The sequence below is a fragment of the Triticum dicoccoides genome, chromosome 1B, assembly GCF_002162155.2.
Source record: "Triticum dicoccoides isolate Atlit2015 ecotype Zavitan chromosome 1B, WEW_v2.0, whole genome shotgun sequence".
NCBI classification, from domain to species: Eukaryota; Viridiplantae; Streptophyta; class Magnoliopsida; order Poales; family Poaceae; genus Triticum; species Triticum dicoccoides.
Window position 1 is genome coordinate 593,103,787 of NC_041381.1, and position 13,176 is coordinate 593,116,962.

At 46.4% G+C, this 13,176-nt stretch overlaps 1 pseudogene; it reads left to right on the forward strand.

Annotated features, from left to right (window-relative positions):
• Nucleotides 1-10,347: 10,347 nt before the first annotated feature.
• On the forward strand, nt 10,348-12,841 carry LOC119350664 (annotated as a pseudogene).
• The last annotated feature ends 335 nt before the right edge of the window (nt 12,842-13,176 follow it).

Genomic DNA, 13,176 nt, shown 5'->3' on the forward strand with positions numbered 1-13,176 from the left:
TCGCTCTGTGATTGGCCCAGGACCAAAGTTACACATTGGGGGCAAGTTGTAGGACTGAGTAGGGTCATTTTGCAAGTTGTAGGACTAAACCATCACACCCCGGACAAGTTCTAGGACCCCCAGTGCTTTTAACTCTAGAAGCACTGAAGCGAGCCAAAGGCGTGCCGCCGGTCATTGCCCATCCCACGCCAGAGCCGGGCAAAGCTTGTTGTAGTAGACAATCAAAAAATCGTCATGCTAAGGCCACATAGGACCAGCGTAGCAGAACAGTAACCGCCACTAATGAAGAGTAGCGTAGATCGGAAGGATCCACCTGAAAACACATGAACATGGACGTACTACGACCAGATCCGAGCAAATCCTTTAAAGACAAATCCGCCGGAGACGCGCCTCCACACGCCCACTAATGATGCTAGACACACCATCGGATAGGGGCTAGGCGGGAAACTTTATTCCATCTTCAGGGAGCCGCCGCTGTCTCGTTTTCCTGAGCAGGACACAAACCCTATAAAAACGCGAAGATATAAATAAAAGGAAATCCCCTCCCGCCGGCAAGGGCCGAGATCCACCGTGCCGCCATGGTCCTAAGGCCACCGAAGAAGAGGCGGACCAACGGCGGTGCCGGCGGGAGGCAGGGGAACCCTAGACTTTTCTTCGAAGGAGGCAGCATGACTGTGTTAGAACCAGAGCAGGAAACAGAAGGGTCCCTAACATGGTATACTTACAAACACAGATGTCCACATACCCTATTACCATATTCAAAACACTGAGCCGGCACAATATCTTGAAATTGATGGAGTTGCCGCAGGTGCCTTGCAGTCGACGAGAACGTCAACTCTCACTGAATAAACATCACCTAAAAGACTAAAATAAACCCAAAAAATATAAGCATTAGTGTCAAGTCTAGAAATGTGTAGTATAGACGCACACGATTTTACAAGTCATATGTGCATCTAAAAGGGCCACCGAAGAAAAAGTAGACACAAAATCAATAATTCAATTCAGTGTCAGGTTCATCTACACCTGATAGGTAGTGAAAATACAAAAAATGAAGAAAAAGTAAAAAAAAAACTTTGTGTGTATGTGTGTGGTATAAGATGCTCAAATGCATGATGTCTGTGCAAAATTTCAGGGTGTTTGGACACTCGAGAAGCTCATGGCAAAAAAGACAAAATCAGACGTGAGCAGTGTTGTATTAAAAGTAAGACACCAGACTTTGTCTTTTTTCCCATGAGCTTTTTGAACGTCCAAACTTCACCAAATTTTGCACAGACATCACCCACATGAGCATCTTGCATAATAAAATAATTAAAAATTGCTATTTAAAACACTTTTACTGTTCACACACGGGCTCATCTGAGCCCGAAAGCAGAATAGCCGCGTCCATACAACATGAATAGTACTTGCAAAATTTAACTACAATACAGTTTCTTTCCCCTCTCGCGAGGCGACTAGGAAAAGTGTTTCTCCCTTTGATCTCCATCGGTGAGCATGTGGATCTGCCTCCCCTCCGTCTGCCGCTCCGGCGGTCGGTGGCGGGGAGGGTATTCCTAATGCCTCGGCTTAGATAGGTAGGGTTTTAGTTCTCGCAAGGGCGGCCCTCGGACAGATGGCGACACTTCTTCTTCGAGTCAGTCTTCCGGGCTCCGATCCTCCTCAAGTTTGTTCGTCGGGACGGGTTAGACAGAGCTCCGGCGTAGATTCCTGCCAGCTCCTCGGAGCGGCGAGGTTAGGGATTTCTCGTCGTGCGTAAACAAAGAAGAGATTTGGTGTCAGATTCTGCTGATCAATTCAAGAATTCAATGGCGACGACTGCGGCTCCCGAACGCTGGTTCTTAGGGGTATGCGCACGAAGACTTCCCGGCTGTCATCGACAAGGTCAGGCCGGCTCCGGTATGGGAGCAGCAACAACGGCGCGTCGGCGGCTCGTTCGGGCTCCGGCAATGGTTGTTCGGTTGTCCACGGACCTCGATCTAATTTTTATTATGTCTGGGGTGCTTTGTACTTCCCTTGAATCTTTATAATAGATTTGATATTTTCGGGAAATAAAAGTACTTGCAAAAGTTAAGTTACCAAAATGTGATCTTGTTTCTCTGAATGACGCGGCCAGGACAGTGGACAGATATCTTTGGTCACCAGCATCTGCAAAAATGTGCATGATTTGATTGACTAGCTGCTTTGGGGGCATGAACCGGTGAACATCACACCGATTGGATGTAGTATGGTGCTGATTTTATTTCGTGATGCCCACTGTTCATCGGTTGCTTTCTCCCTGCTTGGAACGGACGGGTTGCACACCAGATGCTACATTGAGGAATATTTTTTGGGTCACAAACTTCTGAGGAATCTGGCAGATAAAGTCATATGTGTGTCGACAAGGTTGCAGAAGATCCTAGACACAAAATATGGTACACTACGACGTGTGTACTTGCGAAAGTTGCACTACGACGTGTCGACAAATTTTTGTCATCCCTTGCATTATAGTTCATCACGAAGTTCCAGTAACTTGGTGATGATGACTAGAGAACTCTGCCAATCACTATCTTATCTGGAAGATTAACTCCCACTTGATTCAAGCGATTGTAGTACTCAGACAATCTAAGCACTTGCTCACTAGTTGAGCGATTCTCCTCCATCTTTTAGCAATAGAACTTGTTGGAGACTTCATATCTCTCAACTCGAGTATTTGCTTGAAATATTAACTTCAATTCCTGGAACATCTCATATGGTCCATGACGTTCAAAACATCTTTGAAGTCCCGATTCTAAGTCGTTAAGCATGGTGCACTAAACTATCAAGTAGTCATCATATTGAGCTAGCCAAACGTTCATAACGTCTGCATCTGCTCATGCAATAGGTCTGTCACCTAGCGGTGCATTAAGGACATAATTCTTCTGTGCAGCAATGAGGATAAACCTCAGATCACGGATCCAATCCGCATCATTGCTACTAACATCTTTCAACACAATTTTCTCTAGGAACATATCAAAATAAACATATGAAAACAACAACGCAAGCTATTGATGTACAACATAATTTGCAAAATACTACCAGGACTAAGTTCATGATAAATTTAAGTTCAATTAATCATATTACTTAAGAACTCCCACTTAGATAGACATTCCTCTAATCTTCTAAGTGATTACGTGATCCATATCAACTACACCATGTCCGATCGTCACGTGAGATGGAGTAGTTTCAACGGTGAACATCAATATGTTGATCATATCTACTATATGATTCACGCTCGACCTTTCGGTCTCCGTGTTCCGAGGCCATATCTGTTATATGCTAGGCTCGTCAAGTTTAACCTGAGTATTCCGCGTGTGCAACTGTTTTGCACCCGTTGTATTCGAACGTAGAGCCTATCACACCCGATCATCACGTGGTGTCTCAGCACGAAGAACTTTCGCAACGGTGCATACTCAGGGAGAACACTTCTTGATAATTTAGTGAGAGATCATCTTAAAATGCTACCGTCAATCAATGCAAGATAAGATGCATAAATGATAAACATCACATGCAATCATTATAAGTGATATGATATGGCCATCATCGTCTTGTGCTTGTGATCTCCATCTTCGAAGCACCGTCATGATCACCATCGTCACCGGCGCGACACCTTGATCTCCATCGTAGCATTGTTGTCGTTACGCCATCTATTGCTTCTACGACTATCGCTACCGCTTAGTGATAAAGTAAGGCAATTACAGGGCGTTTGCATTTCATACAATAAAGCGACAACCATATGGCTCCTGCCAGTTGCCGATAACTTCGGTTACAAAACATGATGATCTCATACAATAAAATATAGCATCACGTCTTGACCATATCACATCACAACATGCCCTGCAAAAACAAGTTAGACGTCCTCTACTTTGTTGTTGCAAATTTTACGTGGCTGCTACGGGCTTTAGCAAGAACCGTTCTTACCTACGCATCAAAACCACAACGATAGTTCGTCAAGTTAGTGCTGTTTTAACCTTCGCAAGGACCGGGCGTAGCCACACTCGGTTCAACTAAAGTTGGAGAAACAGACACCCGCTAGTCACCTGTGTGCAAAGCACGGCGGTAAAACCAGTCTCACGTAAGCGTACGCGTAATGTCAGTCCAGGCCGCTTCATCCAACAATACCGCTGAACCAAAGTATGACATGCTGGTAAGCAGTATGGCTTGTATCGCCCACAACTCACTTGTGTTCTACTCGTGCATATAACATCAACGCATAAAACCTAGGCTCGAATGCCACTGTTGGGGAACGTAGTAATTTCAAAAATTTCCTACGCACACGCAAGATCATGGTGATGGTATAGCAATGAGAGGGGAGAGTGTTGTCCACGTACCGTCGTAGACCGTAAGCGGAAGCGTTATGACAACGCGGTTGATGTAGTCATACGTCTTCACGATCCGACCGATCCAAGTACCGAACGTACGGCACCTCCGTGTTCAACACACGTTCAACTCGATGATGTTCCCCGGGCTCCAATCCAGCAAAGCGTCGGGGATGAGTTCCGTCAGCACGACGGCGTGGTGACGATGATGATGTTCTTCCGGCGCAGGGCTTCGCCTAAACTCCGTGACGATATGACCGAGGTGGAATATGGTGGAGGGGGGCACCGCACACGGCTAAGGAATGATTCGTAGATCAACTTGTGTGTCATGGGGTGCCCCCCTGCCCCCGTATATAAAGGAGCCAAGGGGGAGGGGCGGCTGGCCAAGGAGGGCGCGCCAAGGAGGAGTCCTACTCCCACCGGGAGTAGGATTCCCCCCCTTCCAAGTAGTAGGAGTAGGGGAAAGAGAAGAGAAGGAAGGAGGGGGCGCAGCCCCTCCCCTTAGTCCAATTCGGACTAGGCCTTGGGGGAGCGCCCAACCTCTCCTCTCTCTTTCCCCTAAAGCCCAATAAGGCCCATATACTCCCCGGCGAATTCCTGTAACTCTCCGGTACTCCGAAAAATACCCAAATCACTCGGAACCTTTCCGAACTCCGAATATAGTCGTCCAATATATCGATCTTTACGCCTCGACCATTTCGAGACTCCTCGTCATGTCCTCGATCTCATCCGGGACTCCGAACTCCTTTGGTATATCAAAACTCATAAACTCATAATATAACTGTCATCGTAACGTTAAGCGTGCGGACCCTACGGGTTTGAGAACTATGTAGACATGACCTAGAACTATTCTCGGTCAATAACCAATAGCGGAACCTGGATGCTCATATTGGCTCCCACATATTCTACGAAGATCTTTATCGGTCAAACCGCATAACAACATACGTTGTTTCCTTTGTCATCGGCATGTTACTTGCCCGAGATTCGATCGTCGGTATCCAATACCTAGTTCAATCTCGTTACCGGCAAGTCTCTTTACTCTTTACGTAATACATCATCTCGCAACTAACTCGGTACCTGGTGTGGAGAGCCCCCCGTAATGGCGTTCCTCCACCTCCACCTCCACCTAGGCTCCAATGGCATTCTCTGATCTACTAGGATCATGGAGGGTCTTCTACATTGGGATTTTAACCCGGGCCTTACGGTCGCGGCTCAGGTGCGTCGTCGTTTCGGCACCACGGTGCATTTCTCTTCGTCGGATCGAACCAAGGAGTTCTTCTTGGTCGTTTACTTTTCCTCTGCCTCCTTCATCTTGTCGGAGGAATCTGTGGGCATTGCGCTTCAATGCTGTATTGGTGGTCTAGCCTCTGGTTTCAAGGTCGTTCGTTTGAGTGATCGACGATTTCGATTTTCTCTTGCTTCTAACAAGGTTGGCCATTTCATCTATCATCTCAAGGATAGGATTTGGCCCGACTTTGTATGTCACTTTCATCTTTTCCGGCCAACTGTTCATGACTACTCTGTTGATGTGGATTGTTGGCATGCTGATGAACGAATTACTGAGGTTGTGCCACGTTCTTCTTTGGCCATCAATTCCAAGGGTTTATTGTTACAGGACATTCATGGTCAGGGCTCTTCACCTCTTCGATTGGGTTGCTCACCGGAGATTCTTACTCCGGCGACCGGTGCAGGCTGCCCACAGGGTATGGACAATTTTGGTTATTCCAATCACATTCAATGCAATGCAGATTCACCGGGTCTCCGAATTGGCAATTTTGTTTTTAATGAGGGACAAATTGGTCGTCAAGAATTTAATGATCGTCATCAATGTGACCAGATGATTATTCGAATTGGCAGTTTCTCTGTCAATTTGTCTACCAACGATCGGGATTTTAGGCGTTTTGTTGGACACAACTTTATGCTACATTACTGGAATTCAATTCCCACCTTCATTATACTTCATATCCTGGATTATCTTCGCTTCGGCTATACACCTCAGCATATTGCTACCATTTGGTCCTTGAAGCACATCCCACCTCTGGATTATATTTACAAAAGAATCAATAAGTGCTCTAACTATAATTTGTCGGGGCACTTAGCCAGTAACTGCCCTTTGGATGAGAGTATTAGTTCTAATGGGTCACATTCCGACTCTTTGCCGGCTACGGCCCTGGAACCCACTGGCCATGAGGAGCCCACTTTAACCGCTGCTGAACGGACCTGTGTGACGTGCGGTTCTTCTCAGCACAATTTTTTTGCTTGCCCGGCTTATTTCAAATGCTCTTCCTGTGGTAATTTGGGCCACACTTCCTGGGCCTGTGGTTCTACCCCCTGTTTCTTTTGGAAACCCAAGATTCATATGATTTGTCTCAATAATCCCACACTTGGAAATAATCCCCTCCCTAGGTAGGCAAATAACAAATCTTATTTTTCTCTGGCTAATGTTGATCCTTATCATCTTGGGGATGGCAAAATCTTTAATGCTGAGCCAGTATTGGCAAGTCCTTCTAGCAATCCAATCAATCAATCGCAGTTTACTTCTATGACCAAACTTGCTTTGAGCACGGGGAGACCAAGCGTGAGACCACCTAAGACCGTTAGATGCTCATCGTGTGGCCAGCCGGGGCATGTCGCCACCTCCTGCCCAGCCAACCAAAGGAAAAAGGTGGGGGGTTGTGTTCCCAAGACCGCTGCCGATACGCATTCCACCACCCAGCCTGCCCCTCCCCTGTTTCGCTCCAAGATCCTTCCTCTGCTCCCATGGAAAACTTCCCGGTCAATGTCGTTCCTTACCTCCCTCAGGGTATGACCATTGAGCTCGGTCCCGCTGATCAGAAGGTGCACGATGACATGGTGATCGGCCCCATCCCGCCGCTGAGGCACGATTTCCTTGCAGTTGCTGAGGTTAACAGGTTCGTCCCGTTTCATCGCAAGGCGGATCTGCGCCACACCATAGAGGGCTTGCTTCACGAATCCAACTTCTTTCCAACTGAGGTAGATGACTATCCGCTTGGCATTGGCATTTTTGGGTTTGTGGATTCTGTGGCTAGGGATGCTGTTGTGGGCACAACCTTTGAGCTTGATGAGGATGAGGAAAATATGAACACTATTGTGTCTTTTGTCCCGCATGATGCTGCTATTAACATGCGCATGACTAGCTATGGGCCTCAGATTTGGATTTTATATGTTGGTTTTCCTCATGACTATCAGACCTCTCACTACATTCATAAATCTGTTGATAAGTTTGGGGAGTTGATTACCTAGCATAGCCCAAGGGCGGACAGAAAGATTGTGCTGATCAAATGTCGTGTGATTAGCTTGCGCTTAGTGCCAAAGAGCTTTGTTATGCGTCAGATGGGTGGAGAGAGACACAGCTGGACTGTTTGCGTCACAATGTTAAGAAGCAGCGACTGGAATGCTCACTTGCCCAAGGCCCCGCCGGCTGGAGAGGATCCACCACCGGAGGATGGTATCCCTCACCCCCTGTATGGACAGGGTCTCACTGCTGAGCAGCTTTACCAGGCCCAACTGCATAATTGGATGGCACAGAACGCTGCTGCTGAGGCTACACAACAGCAAGGTGGGCAAGGTGGGCAGCAGGATGATCAGGCTAATGAGGTGCACTTTCAGGTTAACTGGGGAGAATGGCCTCCATCCCCTCCTCAAGCTCCACCGGTTCTGTACAACTTTCGGGAGTGGCTTCATGTCGAAGGATTATAGGTGCAAGACGGGGTGCTGCCTGTCAACAATCTTCAAGACAGCCCTGGAATGGCTTGGAATGATTCTATCTCTGCATATTCTAGCTCTGACTCAAGTGCCACCCTGTCGGACAGTTTTGTTATTGTGCCAGCAAATGTTCTTCACTCCATGGTATATGGATCTAGCTCTGCTATTGCCCCTGCTATGAGTACTGGAGTTAACTCGCTGAATGCTCCTGCTCTGACTGTTGAGGAAAGTTCCAACACTGTTGCTGCACCATCCAGTGTCACCTCTCTGGCAATTGATCTCTCCCTCTCTTCGATGGGCTTGCATATTGAGATGACGTCCCAAGGTGATACTGTCTCATCCATCCTGCTGAATCCTGGAATTCCTTTTGTCAGAATCAACACATTCCTCACAGCAGCTATAATGCCAATCATTGCTAGTTATGGCCCTTGGAGCGCTGGACTTGGTTTTAGAAACAACAGCATTGACGTCGGTGTGGTTCTCTCTGAAGAGAATGGGTCCTTTGTGGTGTCCCATGCTTCCATGACCACTCACCTTGATTCCTCGGTCTCCAGTACTAACCTTTTGACCGATCTGTCGACTTGGTTGCTCCAGGATCAGGATTCTGCCGCTACTGCTATGCCCAGACTGGAAATGGTCTCAAGTATTGTCCCTGTGGCGCCAACTTCTGAATCTGTGGGTTTAGGACTTGTGCTCGAGAATTCACCCAACTATGTCCCTTCGGGTCTTTCTGTGCCGACGGACGAGGGTTAAGCAGTCCTTGCTCTGCCACAAACTGCAGACTTGCCTGTTTCTTCTGCCTTTGCCTCAGCTGGGCATCGCGGAAAGTCTATGCCTCCAGAATGTGCAATTGTGATGCGTAGGAGTGCTCGATCAAACAAATATGATGGTTTCAAAGTGCCTTCTCTCGCGGACATGTCAACTAGAAAATCCAAGGTTAAGCCAAGGACTGTGCCTTCTGCATCATCTGCTTCGATCTCCGACACCACTGAAGCCCCAACTGCTACTGCACCACCACCGCCTACTCCAATCCAGGTGATTCAGCACATTGGCACCAATCTATGTGCCATCCCGGCTTCGGAGCTCTCGGAGGAAGCGCTCCTTTCTGACAAGGAGGCGGGGCCATCTTCGGCCTCGAATTAATCTTTCATTTCTGCAATCGCAGCATTTTATTATGGTTCTATCAGTTAATTGGAACGTTCTCTGCTGGAACGTCCGGGGTTTGAACTCTGATGCTAAGCAGCTAGCCCTTACCAACGCCATCAACTCTAGTGGATGTGTTGTGCTTTGCTTGCAGGAAACAAAAATGGCCTCTTTTGATAATACTTTCATTAAGTCCTGTTGTCCACGACGCTATGATAAATTTGCTTTTGTCCCCTCCCGGTGGGCCTCTGGTGGTCTCGTTACAATCTCGAATAGCTCCATCTTTCATGCAGATATTGTTTCTTCTTATGATTTTGCTCAAGTCATTAATTTCAAATCAATGCAATCCGCCCACCGTTGGACTCTCGCGAATGTCTATGGACCTTGTCAAGGGGACCAGAGACTTGCATTTATTCAATGGCTTGATCAACTAAACATCCCTGATAACGAAGATTGGCTGTTAGTTGGAGACTTTAATTTCATTAGAAGCCCAGACAACCGCAATAAACCAGGTGGTAATCTTAATGACATGATAACCTTTAATGATCTCATCAGCTCACAGGCCCTCATTGAATTACCTATTAAAGGCAGATCCTTCACCTGGAGCAACATGCAAACCGACCCCCTCTTAGAACAACTTGATTGGTTCTTTACTAGTGCCAATTGGACCAATTCCTTTCCCAAGACCATGGTTAAACCTCTAGGGAGACCAGTTTCGGATCACATACCTTGCGTTATCAATATTGAGACGTCCATCCCACGATCAAAGGTGTTCCATTTTGAATCTTACTGGGTTCAGCATCATGGGTTTCATGAGATTGTTCAGCAAGTTTGGGACAGGCCAATTCGGTCTGAGAATATGGCCGCAGTCCTTTGCAGAAAACTAAAGGCTCTAAGACATGCTCTTAAGACTTGGAGTAAAGGGATTTCTAGACTTTCGATTGCCATAGAAAATTCCAATAAGGCTCTTTTTGAACTGGATGAGTTGGAAAACAAACGCACACTATCTTTACCAGAAGCAAACTTTCGGAGGATTCTCAAGTCACATATTCTTCGCCTCCTTTCCTACCAACAACAATACTGGAAAAAACGTTGCACTATACGTTGGGTTAAATTTGGAGATGAGAATTCAAAATTCTTTCAAGCAATGGCTTCGGAACAGATGAGAATTAACAACATTGCCTCCCTGACCAATGATATGGGATTCATAGTGGAGGATCATGCTGGAAAAGAGGCTCTCATATTTGATACATTCAAGCAAAGATTGGGTTCGGCGTCACGTCATGATATGAAATTCGACCTGGATAGAATCATTAAAAAGGTGGATGGGCTAGATGAGCTTACTATTCCATTCACCACTGACGAGATTGACAATGTTATCAAGCTCATGCCAGCCGATCGTGCACCTGGCCCGGATGGCTTCAATGGTGCGTTTCTAAAATCTTGTTGGCACATTATCAAGCATGACTTCTATAAGCTCTGCAACCAATTTTTTGATGGAAATCTCAATCTTGAAAGCATTAATAATGGGTTTATCACTTTGATCCCCAAAAATAATGCCCCAACTTCAGTCAATGATTATAGACCGATCACTCTTTTAAATTGTTGCCTTAAAGTCATAACCAAGATACTTGCCAACCGCCTACAAAGAGTGATTCTGCGTATTATCCATCGAAACCAATATGGATTCCTCAAAGGGCGCACCATCCAAGATTGCCTCGCTTGGGCATTTGAATACATCTACCAATGCCAGGCCTCTAAGAAAGAAATTGTGCTACTCAAGCTTGATTTTGCCAAGGCATTCGACACTATTGATCATGCGGCCATGTTGACCATAATGAAGAATATGGGATTTAATGACAAATGGCTAGGCTGGGTTCAATGCATCTTCGGATCTGGTAAATCAGCGGTCCTCTTAAATGGTGTACCAGGGCGACAATTCCATTGTAAATGCGGAGTCCGGCAAGGTGATCCCTTTTCTCCTCTGGTGTTTGTTTTGGCGGCTGATCTTTTACAAGCAGCAATTAATGACGCCTTCACTAGAGGAACACTTCAACTGCCATTCCCCTCGACCAGTCAAACGGATTACCCAGTCATTCAATACGCTGACGACACTATCCTAGCCATGCCAGCCTGCACATCGCAAGCAATGATCATTAAAGACATTCTCTCGGACTATGCAACATCTATCGGCCTCAAAATAAACTTTCACAAGTCGACTTTGATACCAATAAATTGTCATGAGGACACGTATAACTGCATTGCTTCCATCTTCGGGTGTGTGGTGGGCAAGATGCCCTTCACATATCTCGGTTTGCCTATGGGAACGACCAGGCCAACTGTGCTAGATCTTTTCCCCCTTGTCTGTCGGGTGGAACGCAGGCTTTCGGCTACCCTCAACATGATCTCCTATGGAGGAAAATTGTCCCTTCTCAACTCGGTCATCACCTCCCTAATCACCTTCGCTCTTTGCACCCTCAAGTTGCCTGTGAGCATTATTGAACTTCTGGACAAAATCAGACTGAAATGCTTATGGACCAAAAAAATGGAGAATGGTGATTCTTGTAACTCTCTGGCGGCTTGGGATATGGTCTGCCAACCCAAGGTTTCGGGCGGTCTCGGAGTCATTAACCTCAAGGTACAAAGTGATGCACTCCTGTTAAAATTCCTCCGCAAATTCTATAACAGATGGGACTTGCCTTGGGTGGACCTCATATGGAACACGTACTATACCAACAAAATCCCCCATGCTGCTGATCCGTGTGGATCCTTTTGGTGGCGGGATGTCACGAGATTAATGCCCATCTACCGAGGGATTACCAAAGCCCAAGTGCACATGGGAAAGGACATACTATTTTGGAAAGATCATTGGACGGATGGTATACTTGCTGAGACACACCCGCGGGCTTTCTCCTTCGCCTCACAGGAGGATATTTCTGTTAGAGACTTCTTGGGCGCCACGACTCTACATGAAACGTTTCACCTGCCGCTCTCAGTTTAGGCACATGCAGAGACCCGAGATATTCAGAACCTCGTACGTGATATCCAACTAAACGATAGCCTCTCGCGGAATGACAGCTGGATCTGCACTTGGATGACACAAACGTTCTCGGCCAACAAATATTACAACTTTTTCTTCAGGGAGGTCCGAGCCCATCAAGCTTATACATGGCTTTGGAAATCTAAGGTCACAATGAAAAATAAAGGTCTTTGGGTGGCTTCTCCTATCTGACAGACTCAACACCAGAAACATGCTGAAACGAAGACACTACAACATTGGAAATGACTATACTTGCCCCCTCTGTGACTCTAACATGGAAGAAACGCTTGAACATCTCTTCTTTGGTTGTGCATTCAGCAAAGACTGCTAGTCCGATATTGACATAAGTTGGAGCGCTCAAGGTTCACGATTAGATTGGATAAGCACAGCCAAAGATGCATGGAATAAGCCAATGTTTATGGCAATATTCCTACAAGCTGCATGGAGCATCTGGAAGGAGCGAAATAATAAGGTTTTCAGGAGAATACCACCCACAAAAATATCCTGGACATCTAGGCTAAAAGAGGACCTCTCTCTCCTAACTCATAGGGTTGGAGAGAAACACATTTCATTTCTCAACACCTTTGTAGCTCTTCTTTGATCTCCTCCTCCCCCCCCCCCCATCCCAAAGGGGATGCCATGTACAAAACATATGTAAATTAATTCATTCTTTAATTTAATTACACAGTAGGGGACTCTCCTACTGTTTTCAGGTGTCAAAAAAAAAACTAACTCATTAGTCACATTGCTTGCAAGGCTTATAGTGATGTGCATTACCGAGAGGGCCCAGAGATACCTCTCCGACAATCAAAGTGACAAATCCTAATCTCGAAATACGCCAACCCAACATGTACCTTTGGAGACACCTGTAGAGCTCCTTCATAATCACCCAGTTACGTTGTGACGTTTGGTAGCACACAAAGTGTTCCTCCGGTA